Consider the following 11,234-nt stretch of genomic DNA (forward strand, 5'->3'; position numbering starts at 1 on the left):
CAGGCGTAATTCACAGAAGCAAATTACGAAAAGATATAGGATTTGGGGATTTTGGGGGGGGCAGTGGATGCACAGAATGTGAATTTAAGAGACGACTGTTCTGCACATTTTAGCTAGAGACCTCCACTCAGGTCTGCGGCTAGCTTCCGACAATTTTATTAAGCTCATTATTGGAATGCATTGAGAAACCATCTCTGGAGGACTCACGTGCTTCAAAATTAAAACCAAACGAAACCCAAACGCCACCGGTGGCGTCGGTGTGGAAGCTGGCTGTGCTCTTGGTAACAACGTGTGTGTGTGGGGGGGGTGGGGGTGGGGACAGCTGGGGCGTGACCTGGGCGCCTCGTCTGCAGTCGCAGGCCGGGCAGGGAGGCTCCGGGTGTCTGCAGGAGGCAGCCCATGTCTGACGCTGTGGCTTCTCCCCTCACTAGGCCAGGCTCGCCCCTGCCACCCTGCACCCCCCTGTGGCCAGGCCACTGCCAAGGCCCATCGCTCGGGGCTGCATGGGGAGGTCACCGGCCGAGGCTCTCCGGATGCTGGCCCGCCCGCACCTCGTCCCCTCCAGCGCCCAGCCTGAGCCCCGCCGGCTGGAGGCCTAAGGCCAGCTGCACGAAGCAGAGGGTGCACCGTGTGCTCGGTGTCCTCACCCGCTGCCATGGTCCCCCAGGGTCACCTGCTGTGCTGTCCGCGGCCCCATCCTGCTTCCGGACGCCATCAGTCCTCCCTGCCCTTTAGACGGTACTTTACCATCTAAATGTGCATCCCCAGATGGGCTAGCCTGGCTCGTTTGTGAGCCGCCCGTGAGTAAAACCTCCTGTTTCTGTACCTTTGCTCCTAGCGTCTTTTGCTCAGTTTCTCTTGCAAGACAAATGTTGGGTCTGAGGCCGCTTGTCACTTACTGGTTTTCCTGCTGCCGGACATTCGGGCCTTTCCGGGGCTGGACTTTCAGAAGCAGCGCTGCTCTGGCAGGTGGGCAGCCGTCCAGTGGCCGCTGTGCCTGCGGCTCCTGCCCCCAGTGTGCGAGCCCCAGCCGCGGCCCAGGTAGCCCGTGGAGGCGATGCCCGACCACTCTCCAGTGGTTGCACAGCTCGCCTGGCTGCCCCACATCGTCCAGGCCCTCGGTGCCGCTGGACACCTGGCAGCCTGCTGGTGTGCAGGGAGGCCTGACCCAGGGGCAGCGTGAGCCGGGTCACCGGGGGCGGGGGCGGGGCAGCGGCCCGGCCCACGGCCTTCGGAGCCTCCGCACCCAGTGGGCCTGTAACGACGTCAGCGCATGCATACGTGGGTCCCCTAGTTGGAGCCTAGCCATGTGCCAGGGACGTAGGTGTACGCACACGTGGTTCTATTCGTCGATCGAAGCGTGGCTTCTTGATCTCGGGGTTGGGAGTTCGAGCTCCGCGTTGGGTGTAGAGATGACTTTATTTTTATTTTTAATTTTTAATTTTATGAGATGACTTTATTTTTAAACCCTAAAAAAAATATACTAGTTTTATTTAAGAAAACTCTCTTAACTTCTCTCTCTGTGTTACTCTACCGTCAAAATGACTTCTCTTTTAATGCGTGTCGCCAAATAACCCCTCGGTCCCTCCTTACGTGGAACACGGAGAGGCTGATTTTTAAGATGTGTGAACCTTCCAGGGTCACAACACCGATCGCGTTCTTAGGAGCCAGGACAGCAGCTCCCCGGGGTGCAGACTTGCTGAGCAGTTCCGCAGGCCTGCGGGCCAGATGGAAGTGGCAGGATGTTGCCTTTCATGCAGCATCTTAAAAAGCTTGAAATTAGCTGGCTTTGCTTGCATCTGATCCTCTTGTATTCAGACCTGAAATATTTTGAAGACAAATGATCTAATACTCTACTTCAATCTTTGATATATCACGTAGAATAGGTAAATATGACCTTTCTGGAATATTATTAAAAAGATAGACTGGTTTGTATTCGGTACAAGTAGAGAACTCGACTTTTTTCCAAGAGCAGCACATAAATTTTTTCACCCTATTTTACATGTGGTTATTGCATCATTAAAAAAACATCAAAATAACTTACGAGTTTTAGAAAGTCCACGGTGCTGGTCCTTATTTTGCAAAACAGCGGGGCGAAGGCTGGTAGGTGGAGCGATCTCTCATAGTTGTTTTTCTTGAGATTTCTTTTTTTTCCTGTGTTTTATTTATTATATAGGAGGCTTGGAAGTAGAAAAACCAAACTTGGTCCTTGAGTCTCAGAATATGATTTCGCCTCTCTTCTCACATTCGGAAGATCTACACATTGATTCATGCTCGGTTTCTTATGTCAATCACTGAAAAGTAAAATCATCCATTTTTTTTTAAATCATCTTTTAAAAAAAAATCATCCATCTTTTTCTTTTTAATCATCCATCTTTTTAAGAAGCCTTCTCAAAGAGCTTGTGGGTCACCACCACTCGGCTCCTCGGCACGTTTGCTCTTCCTCCTACAATGGGATTACCGTTTGGAAAGGTCGGAGGATACGGTCCTGGCGGGCGGAGAAAAGAGCTGTTTGGCCGCAAAGTCGTGGAAACCGTGGCTGGGGAAGAAGGCGGAGAAGCCTGCATCTGTCTCACCAGGTAGGTCGGGAAGACGCGGGTGTCCGTCCTTGGAGAGGACACGCCGCCAGCGTCCAGTCGTCCTGTGGTCCACCCACAATGCGGATCCTCGGTCAGGACGCGAGTCTGCCTGGAGTCGCGGACCCCAGCCCCACCAGGGTCATGGCCTGCTCTTCCGGTCACAGCGTGACTGTCCCCAAGGCCACTGCTCTCCGTCTTCACTCTCAGCCAGTGCGATGGCATCAACTCTCACGGTCGCAGCTGCCGCCCACCCATCGCACCCTCCTTAGTGTTTCCACCCGGCCCGGTCCCTGGGGCGACCTGAGCCCCCGGGGCCGCCTTGTGGGACCGACCTTGCGCGCTGCTCCATTGGCTTCCAGCAACACTCCGCACCCAGAGCAGCCTCCTTCGTCTCCTGGGACACTGTCAGCAACTCATCCACTTTGTCATCATTTTTGTTCTGTGGATTTTATTTCCCGGATTCCCCTCGAAACCCTCCCCTCTTCTGTGCCAACGCTGTTCCTTGCTCAAGACTGTGCTCCGCGTCTCCGAGCCGAGTCCCATCCTGCAGCCAAGTCCCATCCTGCAATGCTCCGGGGCCGCTCTGTCCCATGTGACTAAACCCCAAACTCCTCACGATGATCCAAAAAAGCACCTGCAGAGACGTGGGCCTCCCTGGCCTGCTGCTGGCCTGGGGTCCCAGGCTACGGGGCAGGTGGCCCACCCACATCTCGGGTCAGAATCCGCAGCATGGAGTTTCCCACCACAGGAGGCCCCAGACTTGGGTTCACGGGCACCCCCTCTGCCCACATGGAGCTTCGTGCCGAGAAGCTCAAGCATATCTCTTGTGAAACCGTGGTGGAGTGGATCACCTACTACCAGGAGCGATAAGCCCCCGCGTGGGCTCCACTGCAGGAAACAGCCAGTCTGCACTGCCGGAGGCAACTGTTCTGTGTTGTCCAGACTTGAAACCTGCGTAACCTGGGATCTCCTTTGTGCCGGGAAACTTGGAACTGGACACGTTACCCAACAAGTGTAAACCGTGTGGCTCTGCTGTCAGAAACCCCGTCGCCTCCTGGAAAGGGATTCTTCTCTGTGACCCTTGGGAGGCATTCCCGAGCTGCCTCTCCTCTCCCGCAGTGGGGACTTGGCACGGGAGAGGGCTCGGGGTCCACCCGCACGCACTCAGCAGAATGGGGCGATCGCCTTCTCCTCTGTCTACACCCACATGTTTTTACAGACGTGCCATTTTCACTGAACACGGGAAAGATCAGTATGTCCTGTCCACTCAGGTTTCTCGCACACTTGCTCTGTGTCCCTTACTTCTACCTTGTTCAGACCCCCATGCTCTGGGCAGGATGACGGCAATCGTCCTTTTCAGAACCTTTGCCTCCAGACCTTCTTGTGCCAACCCAGCTTCCCAGATCCCGGGAGCCAGATGGCTCTAAAGTCCGTGCGGTGGCTCAGCTATCTGCTGGGGGAGGGATTTTATTCATGCGTGTGCATGCAAGCATGCTTTTTACTCAAACACACAATTACGTTAACCTGGATTTTGCTTATGGGGGTGATGGAGGCGATGAGAGTGCTCAAAGATTCAGATGTACCCAGGGGTTCTAGAAATCTCTGGGAAGACAGGAGGTGGGGACTGCAACCCCCTGTGTCTGTCTGGGCCTCTAAGTGTAAGAGGATTGTGTTTCCGGAGGTTGAGTGGGTAATGCATGCATGTTGCACAACCCACATTATGGTTAATCCATTGCCTTCCTCCAGGAGATACGAGGAAGGCAGGAGAAATGATCCGCGGGAGACTCCGTGCACCGAGCGTTTGTCTCCATCCACGGGGAAGCACGGGTACTTCCGGGCCCTCTCAACCTGCCCTCCGAGGGAGGGACAGTCCAGCAGAGTGTGGAGATCTGGGCGGGTCCCCCCGGGCCCTGAGGGCAGCCAAGGTCTACCTGCCTCACCTGCAAACAGCTGGGCGTGGCTGTGTCACTCGCTGGAGAGGGGGCCTCCATGGGGCAAGGCCACATTCCCGTGGCCGGGGGCGGGGGGAGGTGTGGCTTCCACGGGCTAGATGTGCAGTCAGGGCTGAATCCCTTTTTTTTTTTAAAGGTTTTATATATTTATTTGAGACACAGAGAGAGACTGAACTCGAGAGAGCAGAAGCAGGGGGAGGGGCAGAGGGAGCAGCAGACGAGCAGGGAGCCCGGTGTGGGACTCGATCCCAGGACCCTGAGACCATGACCTGAGCCAAAGGCAGACGCTTCACCCCCTGAGCCCCCCGGGCGCCCCAAGGCTCAAATCCTTTTGGCAGTGACCCGGCCACAGAGTGTGGGCGTTCATCCTCCTTCCGGGCACCAGGAGGGTGCCTCTGCCCCTGCCGCTGGGGGGCACCTATGGCCACGAGACTTGCTCTGTGCATCAAAGTGTGGGTGGAAATGCTGCGAGTCACACACAGGTAGAAGTTTTAGGAGTCAGGGGGTGAGATGTGCTTCTCTTCCTCTGTTTCGATGGCTCCGAACGCGTCGCTGGTTCACAGCCTGGCGTGTGGATGATGTGGCTCAGAGCCCCCGGCCACACCACAAGGGCCGGGGGTCCTCAGTGAGGGAGTTCCCGTGCTCAGACAGCACTGAGCTAGGACACTGTCCCCTTCCTGCCCAGCCTGGGGTCCCCACGCGTCCTCCCCCTGCCTCGTGCATGCAGACACGCGGATGACAGATGGCCATTGGCGGGCGGCCCTCGGGGCCCACGGGGAGGGACCCTCAGATGCAGTGCCGCTGGGGCTGCGCAGTGTTGCCTTGGGACCAGGGACAGCTGGAGCCAGAGGGGCCTGTTCGGTGACATCGTGAGGACGTCCGAGGGCCAAGGAGGCACAGTGTCTGCCCCGAAGCCAGCGTAGAGGAACGCGTCGCCTTCAGGCCCACAGACGCGGCTCGCAAAGGAAAAGGTGGACGCGAGATGACCAGGCGTCGGAGGAGGGCGTCTGTCCTGCTGGACCCGGCTGAAGCCTCAGCGGCCCCCGGGAGCCAAGCGAGATGCGGGAACCCCAGGAGAGCGTCGTCTGAATGGGCCCTTCCCCGGGTGCGGCCGCTGGGTGCCCTGCTCCCGCCTCTCCGTTTCGCCGACGTCACTGCTTTACGGTCTCGATGAATCAGCGGCCACGGTTTATGGACTTCCCTCCAGGAACTCAGCCCACGCTCCCGGGGCTGTGGCCTCCCACGCAACACGCAGCTGCTGTACAAGAGCTTCGCGCCGAGAGGTCACCCTGACACCCAAGGGTCTCCCAAGCTGCAGCCGCGCGGTCGGGCGGCTCATCTGTCACCTGAGGACACAGTGGCCGACGCAGGGCTTCCGACTGTGATCGCGGGGCCCTGGGCCCCCTCCGGGCAGCGACACCCTCCCTGCCTCCTCCTCGGCCCGTCAGGGACCTGTAGACTGAGCGGCATCCAGAGGCACCGTCCGTCCCCGGGGGATGAAGGCCGGGGGCTCCAGTGTAAGCTGGTGCTCCCCGTAGCCAGCGAAGCCGGAGGACCCAGCTGCGGGAGGACCCACCTCGGGAGGACCCACTTGTAACCGCAGACCTTGCAGTGCTCGTCCCTGGGAAGCCCTTCCCTTTCTCCTGGGAAAGTCCAAGAGAGCACAGGCTATCTACATCACAGGCCAAGTGGTGAAGACATCGTCATTAGGATTCTGTTAAGATTTTAAAAAAGATTTTATTATTTATTTATTTACTTATTTACATTTATTTTACGCAGGCTCCACCATGGCCAACGTGGAGCCCTATGCAAGGCTCGAACTCAAGACTCGGAGATCAAGCCCTGAGCTGCGATCCAGAGTCCCAGGCTCCGCCGCTGGAGCCGCCCAGGTGCCCCGAGGACACGCTCAGTTATTGCTTTAGCTTTGGGGCGACCCTGACATGAGGCTTGGATGCTCCGCAAAGGCTGGGCCGCACTCGATGCCGGCAGGAGAGAGGCCCCAGCCCCGGGTGTGGGGCCGAAGGCCTTGCACAGGTGCCGCTGGCCCACCTGCCTGGTGCCAGAAAGGGACTCTGGCCGTGGGGCATCATTGTGACTGCAGGTTAGCACCTAAGGGGGGTTGTTGGTTTCTTTTTTTTTCAATTTTATGGAAAAAATGGAGTAGATCTAAAAGGCCAAATAATAAACCCAGGGTACAATTATACCTCCGGGGATCGGAGCAGGGCAGGGTGGAAGCCGGCCGAGGGGAAGATGAGGGCTCAGAGAAGCCGCGGCCCAGCCGGGGGCCCCGGGGGCAGTGAGGGGCCCGAACCAGCGCTGCTGCGGGTGCCCCGCCGGTACAGCCCCCCCAGGGCGGCCGCCATCTGGCTTCGGGACCTTCACATGATAAGGGTGTGGGAGCTGGGGCCGCGTGGTGCCGGCTGGCGGGGAGGCCGGGCCCGCGGGGAGCAGCTGCGGCGGGGGGCGGGGGGGGCGTAGGGGGGCAGGACCAGACCCCCTGCAGCGTGCCCAGTGTCATCCTGATGAGGAGCTCAGGGGAGCAGAGAAGAGGCCCCTTCACCGGAGCAGCGCTCCGTAGGCCGCACGCATTTGTTTTCTGCATAGAATTTGATTTCCGCACGCGTCACATGCTTTATTTGGCCCCAAGACGCATGGAAACCATCCTCGGCTTCCCACGCTCCCCCCCACGAACCAGGAAAGCAGAGAGTCAGGCCGTCTAGAAGCTGGAAGTCAGGCGGGGGTCAGTGGGGACTCCGCGGCCCTCCCCTTCCTGCTGTGGCCTTGCCCCTCCAGCCACTGAGCCCGGGGGAGCAGGGCAGCCCGACGACCCCTGGGATCCCTCTGCCGCACCCATGGGGAGCCGGCCTGGTCCAGGGGCCCAGCCACCCAGAGGGAGCGTCAGGGAGGGGGAGCCGGACGCGGGGGCGGGATGGGGGCTGGGGGGCTGCTCTGATTCCTGCTGGGCCCCAGACTCGTCTGACTCCTGGCCAGGCGCCAGGTCACAGGAACACAGTCTCCCCTCGCCCACGGGCGCTCACCCCACCCCAGCTGCGCAGCCTAGCGGCGCCGGCCCCCTAGACGTCAAGGCTCCCGGCGTCTGCAGAGCTACCTGGGGCCGTCCGGTGCCACCCGTGTCTCTTCGGGAGGACACGCGTCTTCTGTGCGGGACGGAGCGGAGCTGCGAGCTGGCGGCTGGCACTGCTTCAGGCCCGGGTTTGCTGCCTGGCTGGGCCGTGGTGCCGACGGAGGAGGCTGGGGTCTCCACGGCTTCCAGCCCAACCGCCCAGGACAGCCCAGGGAGGTGAGAAGTGGGGGGATCCCTGCCATGCTTGCTAAGCCAGAAACTGGGGCAAGCACACGCCTCCTGGCGCTGCTTCAGAGCCTCCCCGCGGACACCCACGGTGTGGACGCCCCCGAGTGGCCCTCGCTTCTGACCAGAAGGCCCTTCTGGCCTCTGCGGGCAACCTGCCGGCCGGGCACCAGCCTCCCGCCCCAGATCCCCCAGCCGTGCAGGGGAGCTTTGGGTCAGGGACAAAATGCTGGGACTCCATCCAAATGGAGGCGGTGGGGGCAAATCGCTCCCTGAAACCAGAGCCAGGTGGCCACCGAAGGCCAAGGCCGTCCTCGCACACAGCTGTGCCTGGCACAGGGCCTGCTGGGGCCCGAGGTGGGGGACCGACCCCATGGCAGGAGAGGCAGGCTGAGAGTGTTCTGGAAAGAGGCGAGGGACAGCGGAGGGCTGCCCGGGGGTGCCACGCGCATTCCTGAGTAACCGTGGGGGCATGTGGGGTGAGGGAAGCTCAGGGCAGGAGTGGGGAACGCCACACCAGAGCTCAGGGACTGAACCAAGCCTGCACGCCTGAGTCCAGAGTGTCTCCGGGCACCCAGAACGGCCCTGCACCTGCAGTCCCTGCACCCCACGCCCCTGCAGCACCTGCAGCACCCTTAGCACCTGCACCCCATGCCCCCACAGCACCTGGAGCACTCACAGCACCCTCAGGACCCATGCCCCACGCCCCCGCAGCACCTGGAGCACTCTCAGCACCTGCAGCACCCTCAGCACCCTCAGCACCCTCATCCCCATGGCTGCTGCAGCACCTGTGCACTCACAGCCCCTGCAGTACTCTCAGCACCTGCACCCCACACCCCCTCAGCACCCACAACACCCGCACCCCCACACCCCTGCAGCACCCTCAGTACCCGCACCCCACACCCCCGCAGCACCCGGAGCACTCTCAGCACCCGCCACACCCTCAGCACCCGCACCCCACACCCCCTCAGCACCAAGAGCACTCTCAGCACCTGCACCCCATGCCCCCGCAGCACCTGGAGCGCTCATAGCACCCGCGGCACCCTCACCCCCATGGCCCCGCAGCACCCGGAGCACTCTCAGCACCCGCAGCACCTTCAGCACCCCCGCACCCAGAGCACCTGTGTGACGCTGGCCCTTCCCAAGGACTCATGTACTCTCCTTCCTCCGCACAGTTCAGAAAAGACTGGGTTGCAGGCGTCTCGGGCTCTCAGGAGGCCGGGTGCAGGCGGTTTGGGAGCGAGGGGAGACGGGAGTCAGGACGCGGTGCAGGCAGGGAACCCAGGGCCGCGGCCCAGCCCTCAGGCCAGGTGGAAGCCTCCGTGGAGTGAATGGGTCCCCGTGCCTCAGTTTCCCAACTGTAACCGGACTGGTCAGGAGCAGAGCCTCCCTCGCAGGTTCGGGGAGAGGCAGCACATCCGGGGGCTGAGGCAGAGGCCGGGGACTGTGTCCCCGCGGGCACCCCACAGGGGAGGTTTGCGTCTAGCTCCTGCTCGCCTTTGTTCCAAGAAAACGTGGGCCGTGTAGACAGCCAGACACCAACTCTGAGTCACCTCCTGACTTTATTTTGGGGAGCGGCGCGTTTCCAGGGGCTGTTCCTCGAACGCAGACGAGTCAAACACCAAAGCTGCCCCTGCCCCACGGATTGGCATCAGTATGAAAAGCAAGCAATTACGTTTAACGATCAAAATACCCTTATTAAGCGCCAGCGGCTTCAGCAGCTTCAGGATGGCGGTGAGCGCCCAGGCCGGGTCCCCCGCGGGAGCAGGTCCCCGTGGCCCAGGGAGGGGAACGGTCCGGATCCTGCCCGACGCCCTGGAAGTGGCCCGGAGACTACGCTCACGGAGGCCTGACTTGGATTACGTCGGAGCTTCGGAGCAGCTGCACCCGCAAGCCGCCCCATCTTGGCTAAATTAGCCTCTTCAAAGTCAATCCTTTAAAGTAAACATAGAAAGATCATCCTTAAATAGCACAAGGAATTGCATATTTGAGGCAAGGGGGCCCCCAAATCCCGATGTTGTGCACGGCACTTGGGATGTCAGGGCACACTTTCCCTTAAAAGGGCTCCTGCTTCCATTTGGTGGAAAACGCAGGCGCCGGCCCTGATCATTCTGAAAAACACAAAAGATTTTTTTTAAAAATGTTTCTTCTCAACAATTATTGCGGAAATTCTATTTCTTTCTCTTTTTTTAAAGATGTTACTTATTTATTCATGAGAGACACAGAGAGAGGCAGAGACACAGGCAGAGGGAGAAGCAGGCTCCATGCAGGGAGCGCAGCCTGGGACCCGGTCCCGGGAGCCCAGGGTCGCGCCCTGAGCCAAAGGCAGGAGGGTAGCGGACCGAGCCGCCCAGCGCCCCTCCGAAATATCCCGTGTGTTGCTTCTTACTCCGAATAGAATACTTTTTAAAAGATTTTATTCTTTTAGAACTTTTTAAAGATTTATTTATTTTTGGAGAGAGAGAGGGAAAAGGGGAGGGTGGGGGGAGGAGCAGTGAGGGAGCAGATCTCGAGGAGCCCCATGTGGGGCTCAGTCCCACGCCCCTGAGGTCATGACCTGCGCCGAAACCAAGGGTCACATGCTGAACCAGCTGAGACACCAGGGCGCCCCTTGAGATTTTTTTCTTTTTTAGTCATCTCTGCCCCTGGCGTGGGGCTCGAACTCACAACCCTGAGATCGAGAGTCACGTGCTCCACTGTCTGGGCCAGCTGGGCGCTCTGTAAATAGAATATTTTAAAAGAAATGATGTTCTTTTGCTGAAAATGGCTGAAAATTGGGAAAGCTTTGGGTTTTCAGGTATTCATATTGTCACCAACTGCTGTCTGTATCCTATCGGGTCGATGGACCCTTACCTGATTGTCTTAGCCGTCCCATGCTGGTGATCCCGTTGTCCGGATGCCGAGCCAGTGTCCCTTCTGTGTCTCCCTCCACGGTTCTCGCGCTGAGGCTCGGCTGCCACACCCGGGGTGAGAGGTGTCCGTGGCGGTGACGAGCGTCCCGCCGTCCGGTTGGGGGCCGCACCCGAATCACAGAACCTGGCAGCCCGCACTAGCCCTAACCCCCAGGACGTAGGTCTCTATCTCCTGAAGAGCGGCTCCCCACCGGCCCATCCGTAGAGAAGGCAGGTTCATGGGGCGGGGGGGGGAGGGGTCTGGCCCGATTCCTGGCCCAGCTTGGAGCTAATCATGCCCCCCCGCCCCGGGGCTGGGTGTGCGCGGCCCGGCTCGCTCCTCTTCCTGGGATCCCGATGACAGGGCCGAGGAACCGGGCTTCCGAGGCTGACCGGACGGAAGAGCCGGGCTGTCGACACAGGAGGGAGGCACCCGAGTGTGGAAGGCGGGGAAACCGGCGGGCATGGGTGGGCTCAGTTTTCCTGGCTGGGAAACGGGCAG

The sequence above is a fragment of the Canis lupus genome, chromosome 15 (genome assembly GCF_048164855.1).
Source record: "Canis lupus baileyi chromosome 15, mCanLup2.hap1, whole genome shotgun sequence".
Classification (NCBI taxonomy): domain Eukaryota; kingdom Metazoa; phylum Chordata; class Mammalia; order Carnivora; family Canidae; genus Canis; species Canis lupus.